Here is a 13,303-nt window from a genome sequence, read left to right as displayed (position 1 = left end):
CCGGGGCACGAACCCGCGTCCCCCGCATCGGCAGGCGGACTCCCAACCACTGCGCCACCAGGGAAGCCCTCAGCTTAATTATTTTTAAGTGTACAATAGTGTTAACTTTATGCCACTTGTTGTGGAGCAGGTCTCTAGAACTTCCATTTTGCAAAAACTGAAACTCCATATCCATTGACCAACTCCTCCCCTTTTTGCCCTCCCCAAACCCGTGGCAGCCACCGTTCTACTTTCTGTTTCTAAGAGGTTGACTACTTTAGATACCACTTATAAGTGGAATTGTGCAGTATTTGTCTTTTTGTGACTGGCTTATTTCACTTAGCTTAAGGTCCTTAAAGCTCATTCATGTTACAGCATACAGCAGGATTTCCTTCATTTTTAAGGCTGAATAATACTCCCTTGTATGTATATATACTATACTTTCTTTTTCCATTCATTCATTGATGGATATTTAGATGGTTTTTTACCTCTTGGCTACTGTGAATAATGCTGCAAATGTCTCTTCAAGATCTTATTTTCAGTTCTCTTGGATATATAATCTTGTCAGAAGTGGAATTTGCTGGATCGTGTGATAATTCTATATGTAATTTTTTTTGTAGAACTTTCATAGTGTTTTCCACAGTGACTACATCAGTTGACATTCCCACCAACAGTGCGTGAGGAGTCCCTTTTCTCGATCTTCTTGCCAACACTTGTTATTTGTTGTCTTATTGATGATAGCCATTCTGACAGGTGTGAGGTGATCTTTCATGATGGTTTTGATTTACATTTCCTTGATATTAGTGATGTTGAGCATCTCTTCATATGCTTGTTGGCCATTTTTATGTTTTCTTTAGACGGAGAAATATCTATTCAAGTCCTTTGTTAATTCTTCAGGATTTTTTGTTGTTGTTCAGTTGAAGGAGTTCTTTATATATTTTGGATATTAACTCCTCGTATATATGGTTTGTAGATGTTTTGTTCCTTTCACTCTTTTGTTTCCTTTGTTGCACAGAAGCTTTAATATAATTTGACTTAATCTATTTTTGGTTTTGTTGCCTTTGCTTTTGGTGTAACATCCAAGAAACCATTGCCAAGACCAGTGTTATGAAGGTTCTTCCCTGTATTTTCTTCTAGGAATTTTATGCCAGTGCCATACTCCTTTGATTATTGTTGCTTTGTAATATGTTTTGGAATCAAGAAGTGTGAGGTCTCCAGCTTTGTTTTTCTTTCTCAAGATTATTTTGGCTATTTAGGGTCCTTTGGGATTCCATATGAATTTTAGATTTTTTTTCCTATTTCTGCAAAAAAAAAAAAAATGCCATTGGGATTTTGATAGGGATTTCATTGAATCTGTAGATCACACTGGGTAGTATGGACATTTTAACAACATTAAATCTTCTAGTCCATGAATACAGGCTGGATGTCTTTCCATTTATTTGTGTCGTCTTTACTTTCTTTCAGCAGTGTTTTGTAGTTTTCAGTATACAAGTGTTGTGCCGCATTGGTTGAGTTTGTTCCTAAGTATTTCATTCTTTTTGGTGCTATTGTAAATGAGATTGTCTTTTACATTTCTTTTTATCATTCATTTTCTATATAACGTTTAATTGATCAACTTTAACTTTGATAAAATGTTATCTCATTTGACTTCACATCCTCATAGTACCTTGAACATTTAATAACACGAAGTATATTCTTACTGAGGTTAATATAATAACCTTGATATTGCAGTTTGGTCTACACATCTTTTTTTCATTAAGATAATACTTCTAGAAACTAACCAAGGCTGTTTTATTCTAGGCACTTAAGTATTAGCATTATTTAAAAACTTTCATGCAATATGCATTTTATTTTGTTTTATTTTAAACCAGTCAGGATCTCCTTGTTTCATTTGAACTACTGTAATATTAATATTAAATGTGTGTAATACTCACATAGGATTATGGTTGGGATTTCTCTTTAGTCCATTTTGGCAGTATTAAGTTATCTCTATTCCCATATTCACCAGCCTATCTGGAGATACTTAATTATAATTCAGTAATAACTAATTTAGATCTGGAAGACAAGGGAGAAGACCAGGGATTGTTAGCACAATTTCTTTGATTTACAAGTTAGGAGCCTGAGAGGTTCATTTGAAATGACTTACTCAGTTTCCTTGTTAGTGGCACAGTTGGGAGCAGAATCCATTCCTGAACAGTTTACATTGTCATGTGGCTTTCTCGGCTAATTAATTTTGTTTTATAAAATTCTCAATTTAGAATATTAGCAAGAAATAGCTGTTCAGTGCAAATATGGTAGATAAACAAAGCAAAATGTCTGACTAATTTTAGATCTTGATCATTGGAAGCTAATTTTTTTTCCTGCTTTTTAAAAAAAAATTTTTTTTATTAGTCATCCATTTTATACACATGAGTGTATACATGTCAATCCCAATCTCCCAGTTCATCCCACCCCCACCCCCACCCCCTGCTGCTTTCCCCCCCTTGGTGTCCATTTGTTTGTTCACCACATCTGTGTCTCAATTTCTGCCCTGCAAACCAGTTCATCTGTACCATTTTTCTAGGTTCCACATATATGCGTTAATATACGATACTTGTTTTTCTCCTTCTGACTTAGTTCACTCTGTGTGACAGCCTCTAGATCCATCCACGTCTCTACAAATGACCCAGTTTCGTTCCATTTTATGGCTGGGTAATATTCCATTGTGTATATGTACCACATCTTCTTTATCCATTCGTCTGTCGATGGGCATTTAGGTTACTTCCATGACCTGGCTATTGTAAATAGTGCTGCAGTGAACATTGGGGTGCATGTGTCTTTTTGAATTATGGTTTTCTTTGGGTATATGCCCAGTAGTGGGATTGCTGGGTCATATGGTGATTCTATTTTTAGTTTTTTAAGGAACCTCCATACTGTTCTCTATGGAAGCTGGCTTCTTTTATGGACTTGAGATAATTGGCCTTTGTACCTTTTCATTAACATGTGCTTTAAGAAGCTCATTAAAAAATGCTTTAATAACACTGAGATTAGAACAGACTTCAACTTAATGTTAAATAATAATAAAAAATTACAGGGCATTGTTTGCTGTGTATTATATGTACATTTCCTATAATCATTTACTCTACATAGTTGAAGGTTTTATCAGTCCCATTTTCCAGATTAGGAAACTGAGGCCAACTTGTCCAAAATCATTTAACTGGCAGTTGGTAGAATAGGGGTTGAGATCTTTGGGTCCCTGGTCCCAAATCCCATGATTTTTCCCACTAAAATGGTGTTGATTTTAGAAATTTAATGAAGTAGAAGCCAGTGGTTAAAGGGTGTTGAGTGCAGAGCATCATTATTCTATATCTTAAATTTGTTTTTGGGAAAAACAACTGAATTTGAATTAGATTTTCTTGGTTTGCCTTTGGAAGCTAGTAGGTTTTGCCATTTTTCTTATATATGTGAGTAATCTAAGTCAATGCTCTGTATTTCTTCATAGCCTCCTGTAGTAGTCTTAAATTTTAGGTTCTCTCACTTAATCCATTTATTTAAGTTTTTTCGATGTGAACCATTTTTTAAAGTCTTTATTGAATTTGTTACAATATTGCTTCTGTTTTACGTTTTGGCTTTTTGGTGGAGAGGCATGTGGGATCTTAGCTCCGCGACCAGGGATTGAACTTGCACCCACTGTATTGGAAGCTGAAGGCTTAACCTCTGGACCACCAGGGAAGTCCCCATTTATTTATCTTAATGGGCATTGGTATGCAGTCACCATTAGATGTTTATCAAACCTTGATAAAAGCTAAATTTTCCCATTGTAGTCCTGCATGTTGATTATTTTAAATCATGCTAAAGTAAAGGCCTTTTGTTTTGCTTACTGCTATTCTGGTATTATATGCTGGCTAAAATTAATATTTATTCAGGGAAGGATCTTTTCCTCTGCTTTTCACCCTATGGAAGTAAAAATCATCAAACATTTAATAAGTTTAGTGATTATGTATTTCGAGTTGTGTTAGGTTGGGTTTTTTTGGTTTGTGTGTTTTTGTGCCTCGTGTAAAGTTGAGATTTCTAATCTGTGGTCCAAAAGAGAGATGTTTTAAATCAGGGCCTGGCAAATTATGATCTGTGGGCCTGCTTTTGCATATAAAGTTTTATTGAAACACTGCCATGCCCATTCACTTATGTATTTTCTGTGGCTGTGTTCCTGCTACAGTGGCTTAGTTGAGTAGTTGGGACAGAGACCGTATGGGCACCGAGCCTGAATTTTTTTTTTTTTTACTGTCTGGTTCTTTAAGAAAGTTTGACCACTTCTTTTTTATATATAATTTTTTCTTGTTATTTTCCTGCTCTCAAAAGTTAAAGGTAGTTCCTTCTTTCATCGTAAAGTGATGGCTTTTTGTTTGTTACTTATTTCTTCTAGATGTTGCCCTTGCCATTGACTCTCATCCAGAATGTATTATGGGCACTGTAATGAAAATGCTGGTATTATCAGGTGTTTGTTTCTCTGGTGCACCTGGAAAGTATCAGAATGGTATTTACTTTAATTTTAATGCATTTTTCTTTTCAAAAAAATCCCACATATTATTGATATATGTGGGAACTGTCTGTGGATAACAGGGAAGAAAGGCTTTCAATTAATGGTTGTAGACTTGTGACCAGGTGTTGTGGAAAGGTAGTGTTATGAGGCCTGAAAACCCGGCTGGAAATTTCAGCTCTATACTTAGGATCTGTGTGACGCCGAATAATTCACTTCTGAACTTGTTTTTATCTGACTCACTAATGTTTTTCATCAAGCATGTATTAATTGCTTATATACTGAACATTGGGAACATAACTGAAGGATAATTTCCTTATGAGATTAACTTTCTGGGTAGTGCTACCATGGATGATGTTACAATAAGCTGATACAGAAAACAAGAAACAGTTGTGGCATGAAGTTTCTCTTGTTCTCTCCATGAATTCACATTTTTTTTTTGCATATGTGATAACTTCTCCTTTGAGTGGTTTAAATCTCAATAAACTTTTATGTTACAGAATTTACTTTCTAGAGAGATAATATGCTCATATTAGAGAATATATGATTTTTAAAAAATTAAGTAGAAAAACTCATATTAAAATTCCCATTAGGGGGCACTATTATCAAGCTTAGGAGAACTGGAGACTCATTTGTTTTCTTAGACATGCAACCCGAGGCTTGCTAAAAGGGAAAAATATTTTCATCTGATAAGATTCAGATACTGTTTTATACAACTGAATTCCTTGAATATGTTATAAATTGCAGTGAATTAAACACAGATCCAATAACTCACTGTCTTGTTTTTCAGCAAACTAAATCAATATAATATTGCAGGTGATACAAGAAGCTTACTTTATTCTGCATCAGAGCCAAATCCATAATTTTCATATTTGGAATAGACAATTTTTAAAATTTTGCTCTTTTTAAGTCAGTCACAAAGGATGATCCTTGGCCTTCAAATAAGTTTCTTTCAGAAATGAAGCATGAAGACTGTATTGTGCTATTAAAATGCAGTTAGGGGAATGAAGTGATGCCTAACTGAGACAATATTGACGTGTGCAGCATGTGTAATTACTGAAGTAATTCCACACAGTGAAGTGATATGTACACGCACATAGCTCTTAACCTTTCTGTTTATTTTCAGGTACTTGAAAATTATTTTCTTAAACTCAAGTTTAGTGTTAGACCAGGAAACACTACTAAAGACTGTGTTATACGCTATCATTTATCATTAAGCTACCAACAGAAGAGCAGTAAGTAGTATCGTCTTAAACAGACTCTTCAAAGGCTAAAATAAGAATTGGCAAAAATGTAATTAAAATAAAATGTAATCACAGTAATTTTTCATGGCATAGGTGTTATTTTTCTATCACTGGGTTCGGAGAGAGTGGGTTTGTATAGTTATATTACTTGCAATACTTTCTACATAGGTAAGCTATATTTTACACTGGAGAAAGTCTCTGCTTAATTACTTGCTTCCTGAAGTCTCGCCTTCTTTCTCCTTAGTTTGCTTGCAGCCCACACTGAGTGCAAAACTGCTTTAACCCTAGCTGACGATCACTATTTCGGCTTTGTATTGCTTTGGAGTTCAGGGAAGGGTTGAGTCAGAATGGAGAAAGCTTTTCATGTTTTTTCAGACAGATGGGGACATTTTGTAAAAAGACATGATGTTTACTTACTATTTTGTATTATCTTCCATCTGTATGAACAGTCATTGATCACTGTGGTCTGTTCGATAGATTTCGTTTTTTAAAAAATACTGTTTTATTGCTTCCCCCCCCCCCCCAAAGAGCTTTTCTTGGTGGAAATATTGGAAATATTATATATAGATAGTTTTGAAGTGTGTTTTGAAACTTACTGGAGAAGTAGAAGCATGTTTACTTTGTGATCTCAGATCATCAAGTGGAGGTATGGTAATGTTTCAGATATCAGAAAAAAAATTCCTTTTCAGCTTTTATCCAGCAAATTGCATTGAGTAGGTGGTGAAAAAAAATTGCATTGAGCGGGTGGTGAAAAAGATACAGATATAAAATCCTAGTTACTGCTTTGAAAGATTTTAAGTGGGAGCGACAAGTGTGTAAATAAAGAATTGTGAAACAGAATTAATCTGAGTCTAGTGTGAGGAAGGGGAAAAATGATGGCAACACTCAGATATGAGCTACTAATTCCTTTTGGAGGATGACTTCACAGGGGAGGTAGAGTTTGATTTTGTAGGTGGTTATTAGTTGCATTTTAAGTAATTTTTAAGGAAGTTATGTCTTGTGAGTTTGTTCCAATTACTCACATTTCTGGGCCCTCATAAATAACACAAGCATCTCTAGAATTTAATATATATTCATTTTGGCATCTTTATTGTTCAGAGCTAATTATGTTCCTTGATAATATTTTTCAGATTTTGTTGCTGATTTTGTATTAGGTGGAGAAGTTGTTTTTGACATCTAGGCTCTTTTGATACATAAAAAGATGCTTGACAATAATAATTGAGTGCCTTGTTTATGGAAACTCAGGACCCATGCTGCAGTTAGCTCTATTTAAAATATTTAATAAATATTTAAATAGGATACTTAATAAATTTTAAATATTTAATAACCTGTTTCATATATATTTCATTTTAAATGAAACATTGTATAGTCAGGTAACTAGAGAGAATCTGTACACTGAATTATGGCACAGTTCTCCAGGGTACTGATGTCTTTGTTGTTATTCATGGTAGTATTTTGAAAACGTTAAACCATTCACATTGAGTGATTTATCACTGAATATTCAGGGTAATGAACTTTAGATTATTGCTTACTTAAATTATTTTGCTCACTCAGAAAGCTATAGTTTGTGATTTGAAACTAACTTAAAAACCTTAACCTTACTTTATATGTTTAGTTTTTGGCTTATTAGGGTGATTAGAATATGAGAAGTAGAATCCAAATATAAAGCATCAGTCCTGATTATTTTTATGCCTTTTTTGTTCTCTCAGTTTGGGCGTCTCAAGATTTTAAATACAAGAGTAGGAGCAAAGTCTGACTTCATTTTAAAAGCTTGAAAAATATTTTTGCTTTTATTGCATGTTTTAAAATTTAGGGTTTTTCCCCCCTTTTAAATGAGAAACTCCTGTGCATAGAAGGATATACTATTGAAAATGTGGTCAAGGTAAAAGATTTTTCTGCTTTAAGAAATTAAAGTGCTTTACACTGTACCCTCCCTCAGTCCCTAAAGCGTAAGTGCTATGGTTTGGAAAGAAGCCAAGTAAAACCTGTTCAAATTTTGTCCAGACTTAAAGTAATACTTTAAGATTTGAAAATTACAGGTGGATACAATACTTAAATAGTATTTAAAATTCCTAAGTTTCCCAGGTCTAAAAATGTAATCCTTAAATTACTATTCCCAGTGGTTTAAATTTTAATTAAATAAAAATTGCCTTACTTTTGAACCACAACGACATTAGGTATAGATATTTGAATTTATTACTAAACTTTAAGGTTAATAACCATTAGAAATGAACTGTTTTGGCACTAATTAAAATGTCAAAAAGCCACAGCTACAGTGTGTAATCAAAGACCTTTGCTATTTCTGTTTTTCCAAAAATTGTCCTACCCATCACAGTTCAAGCTTCCTGTCTTGCCCTGGAGAATTACATTCCCTCATCTGCAAGTTTTATAGATTGATAGATTACTTATAGTTAGATTTGACGTTTTGGTGCTAATACTGAGTTTTGCAAACTGCCTTTTAATATAGAGTGATATCTTAGTCATGCCAGTGAAGTGTTCTGTTTGTTTTGTTTTCATCTCTCTAGGTGAAATTTTCATAGCTCTTGAAACTTTTGTCTGTTTGAGGTTACTCTTCAAGGCTTACCTATTATCAGTTTCAGACTGGTGTTTTCATACCTTTATCCCTTTTCAACATGAGGATTATTTGCTGCCCTTTTTTAAAATTGGTAATTTTTTACTCAGTACATTTTTGGTGCTTTCTGATACATTTGAGAACAAAGACTATTTATTTTGACTCAAGTAACAATATGATGGCATAGGTTTATAATGCAGCCCTACATCTCCCCCCTTCTTCACCCCATACATCTTCACCCTTTGTTTTCTCTAATATGTAACTACAGACATTTTAATATACAGACAGCCTTTCTTCCCTCCTTGATCAGTGAGAGGATCACAAAATTACTCCAGTGGTCTTTGCAGAAATGTATCTGTCTTGTTGCTGTTTTGTAGAATTGGAAAGGTGAGGACCTTGTGGACATGGTTTTTGGTGGCAGGCTACTAGTCCCACAAGCAGCAGTGGTCAGAAGAGTCAGGCAGCAGCGTCCTAGTTAGGGAACTTTGGATTTGGGGCATGTGTCAGCGACCCCAGCAGGCAGCAAAGGCAGCAGTCACTCCACAAATAACAGTTGTCCTCACGCTACTGTAGCTTCCAGGCTCCTCTGTTCTCACTTTACCTTCTCCTTTTCTTTTCTTTCTTTATTCCATTGTTACTCATTCATCAAGTCAGTATTTCAGTGGGAACTATGTGCCAGGCATTTCCACTGGCCATTTCGTGCCTGTATCTGCTAAGGATGTTTCCTGAAGTGTTCGTTGAAGAACTTAGCTGTTCTAAGCAATGTGTTTGACTTGAAGCATGGGGAGATTGGTTAGCACATTACGTTAGTGAAACCAGGTTATGGTATAAAGTGAAGATTATGTTGCTGTTCAGGTGCAAGTGTCTAGAAAAACTTTTGTGTAGTTGGAGAATGACGTGGGTTTATAAAGATGTGTCTGCAAGCCTACACATCTCCAAGTTGGGGATTCAGAGTGATTCCATTATTTTGTAACTTAATTTGGTTCCTAAAGATTTGTAAACTCATCATGTTTTTCATTTTCATATTAGGAATATTTTATTTTTATTTTTGATCTCACTTGGTAGGGACTCCCAAAATTTTAGATGAAAATTTCTTTGTCAGTAATTTAATCTATAATCACATGTACTCAGTTTTAAAAGTCTATTAGCAAGACTCTTTTGGTGAGGTGAATTATTTCTTCATTTCTTCTTTCCTTCCTCATAACACTCTTATCAGCACTCATACCTTGAAAACACAGATAAAGCAAAACATTAAAAAGATTCATTACTGGAAGAGAGTGAAGGGTTGTATAAAGAGTGGTGATATAACACCTTTATGGGTATTAGCCATTTTCTCTGGTGAATGAATGAGGAATGGGATGGTATAGATATACTGTGAAACGTTACATATTGTGAAATGTTAAAATCACGGTAAGCACGTCTGGGTTACTTCCCTGCTCCTTTAGGAGATGTTTGACATGATTAACCGTGAGAATGATGTTTTGCTATAAGCCAGATTTGTATTTCGTTTTTGTCTCCTCATCCTATGGGCAGCCTGATAAAAAATAAGTAGTAGCCAATTCCATATATATGGAAATGGTGTGTGTACACATTTACCATTATAGCTGTTGAGAAAAAATTTTAAATCATTTTTATACAGCTCTTGCAAACTTTCTGAAAGGCATAAAAGGAAGGGAATTTAGACTGAGTTCTGGTAAAGTTCTGGTTTATTACTGATTGTAATCATTTGTCTCTAGCCTCAATTTTCACATTTGCAGAGTGGATCACAGTAGGAACTTTTGTGATTCTTTTTGCAAATGGGAAACAAGCCCAAAGAGGCCCAAGTTTAAAGTGAGTGGCTAATCCAGAACTAGAAATTCCAACGTGCCCATCTAATATGTAATTCACACAATTTAGGAGGGTTGTGAGTAATGCCAGTATTTTGTTGAAAGCACTGTGAGTGATATAGATGCATGCAATTGTGACTTGTAGGCATGATGTATTTACTTAAAAGTGACTTCTTGGTGTTATCATTTACTCTCAGCACAGCTGGAAACAAATGTTTGTTGAATTTAACACTAGATTCAGAAAGTTTCTTAAGTTTCTGCCTGTATACTAGGTATTAAATTAAAATGAAGGGCAATTCTAACCTTTAGGTCAACAGAAAATTAGTGGTAGTTGAATATATACAGTCACCTCCGACACTCTAAGATCATTTCAATGCTGAAAGAATGGAGAAGCTAATTGAAAGTATAAATTGGTCTGGGTGGGTTAAGGGAGGAAAAACACATTCTTATTAAATGCTGTTGAATGCAGTTATAAACAATAGGTTGAATAGATGGTTTAATTTGACTTAGGAGATCAGCCTCTGACTGATGACACAGGAAGACTTTCTAGAATACATTGCTTTGCAGATGACTTAGACAGACAATACTGATAAAGCTTGTCATGTGAATTTCCTTCTTTACTGAGTACACAGTATGCTTAAGTGATATGTTGTGCAATGCTTCCAATCTGCTGTGACTGCCATCTGCGCAAGCAGAGAGAGAGGAGAACATGGAAAGGAAATGGATCAGTTAGTAAGTTGTAAGGAATCTGTGTGAACACTGGGTGCCACTCCTGAAGCACGAAGCAGTGAGTGATTTTCTTTTGTCACCAGTACACCCAGCTGTCTGTAAACTGGAGGCTTGCGATACATTCAGCTCTCGACTTCCCCTTTTGGATGTTGTGGTACCTGTGCTTGAGACCAACTAGAAAATCCAGGGATGGTAACCATGATCATGCCAGCCTCTTATTATTTTTCTCTGTTACTTTTCTAATATAAAGTCTTTTTGCTGCTTCAGTGTTTGACACCATTGTTGAGGTTGATTTAATAATGCTAGCTAGCATTTTTATGTTGCCTAAATGGAATCTTTTTGGAAACAAATTATGCCATAAAACAAGTTTCCTGAGAAACAATTAAGTACTTTAAAAAGGGTCAGTAAGACCTATAGATGGGAAAATTCCTTCAAAATCTTACAAGTTGTAACCAACAGGGGACCAACCATATGAATGATGGAGAAGTTGTGTATGGGTAAGAGGAGTTGACTGGCAGAATCTATCCTGTATACCTTTGTCAGTGAGTAAATCTCTTATTTGGCTTTGAGGCTTATAACTTGTAAAACAGTTCTTTGTGTGTGCATATGGTTACCTTTTTGATGTAAACATATGAGCTCTTATGAAACTGTTAATCATGAGTCATCTGGTACCTCCTTAGGAATTAACATAACCTTATATAGATGACTAATAATACAAAGCCACTGTGGTTTCTGTGGTTTTACCAACCATGGCTCTAGTTCTAAAACATTTAAAATGAGACTTGCTCCCTCTTTAAAAATTTTTTTGGACAAAGAGATGTCTTATCAGAAAACTGCAGTAACTTAAGCAGATCCATAACTGGAGGGAATTAATAACAGAAAGTTTTTGTTGACACCAGGAAGTAGATTAAATAGTGCAATTGTGGTAATGAGTACCGTATATGATAAGCTTGAGCCACCTGGGTTTTATTAGGCTGCTTGATACTTTGATCACAATATTATTTCAAGGCTTGTCTATTTAAATTGCTAAGGTTTCTTGTCATCTTTGTGATTTAGACCATAATTTCTTTCACTGCAAAGAGATTTTTTTAAAAGAAAGGCTCTGACCAAGCTGAGATTCTGGGGAGGTGCAAGTTCAACAGCTAAGCGAACCTTAGAACAAGAAAACCTTTTAAACAAAATTAAAAGCTTGAAAGTGCAGCAGTTGAGTATCAAGTTCATCCGACCTTGCTTCTCTTTAGTTTTTTGCTTGGATCATAATTACACTTTTGTTTATCCTGTGGTAGTGGAGCACTATAATGCTGTTTGGTGTAATTCAATTAATTATTGTTTGATATAAATACATCCATTTAAATATATATTTCATGTCTTGAGAATGTAGTAACTAACTGCTATCGGTTTCCCTTCAGCTGGTATTAAATGGTTTTGATGAGCATCTTTGAGAATTTATGGAAAGATTTTTAACTACTTCGCCCATAATGAATGAATTATACTAATCACAGAATTTAATTTGTTTGATAAATTGTCTTGCTTTGTCTTTGAACTTGAAATTTTAAACTTTAGCTAGCCTATTAATATAGATCAATGAAATTTTTAGTCATCAAAATCAACAGACTTTCCTTCCACTAATTTTAGAAATAGTCTTTCACAGGTATTTAATAGTATCTTTGTTGTGTAGTTAAGCAAATGTTTCGGCTTAGGAAAATAAATATTCATTTGGACTAGTAAATGGAGGACAGGGAAGATTTAATAACTTAAGATATTGTTGTCCTTAGCATGATAGTAATAATAATCATTATTAAAAGAGCTGTCTTGAAAATTTACATGTAAAATGCTTTGTACATTTATTGATGTGCTGATTAATTTTCACTGTCTTGATCCCCGCCCCCCGTCTTGATTTTTGAGTACTCTTACAATTATTGTAGTTTGGCTTGAAGTTTCCATGTCCCAGTGTAACTTTTAAGCCTGGTGAAGGGCACTTAAAAATGTAATGGACTTCTTTTAATATAACTGATTTGCCCTTGGTACTGAAAGACGTATGGAAGTGATAATCAACAGCCTTTTTGTTTTCCCTGGTAAGACAAAGGAGAAGAGTGTTAAAAATAGGAAGAGATTTGAGCATTGGAAAGATTGCTTACCAAGAGTTTGTAACTTTCTGTTTTTAGAAAGTAGGGTAGTACTTTTTAAGTTTTAGAGGTTTGTGACTCATTGAGGAAAGGTGAACTCATACAAAATGAAGAGGTATAGATTTAGGAACAAGCATGTGATACAAACGTAGGAAAGTGAGGTCTGTCACTTAGAGCAAAGATTTAGTTTGGGGAAATGGTCTGAAATTATGATAGATAGGGTCAGATTATGGAAGACAGAATGCTTGAAAAAGAGGCTTAGACTTGAAACAGTTGTGTGTCATTCTGGGTTCCCCAGCAGAGGTGTAAGG

At 34.9% G+C, this 13,303-nt stretch overlaps 1 protein-coding gene across 2 annotated transcripts in view; it reads left to right on the top strand.

Moving 5' to 3' along the window:
• Positions 1–13,303, top strand: part of EIF3H (eukaryotic translation initiation factor 3 subunit H) — an 85,137-nt gene that overhangs the window by 18,745 nt on the left and 53,089 nt on the right. The window lies entirely within an intron of this gene.

The sequence above is a fragment of the Neophocaena asiaeorientalis genome, unplaced genomic scaffold, assembly GCF_003031525.2.
Source record: "Neophocaena asiaeorientalis asiaeorientalis breed wild unplaced genomic scaffold, Neophocaena_asiaeorientalis_V1.1 scaffold177, whole genome shotgun sequence".
Classification (NCBI taxonomy): Eukaryota; Metazoa; Chordata; class Mammalia; order Artiodactyla; family Phocoenidae; genus Neophocaena; species Neophocaena asiaeorientalis.
The sequence above is the reverse complement of the archived record's forward strand: the minus strand, read 5'-3'. Positions and strand labels throughout refer to the sequence as shown.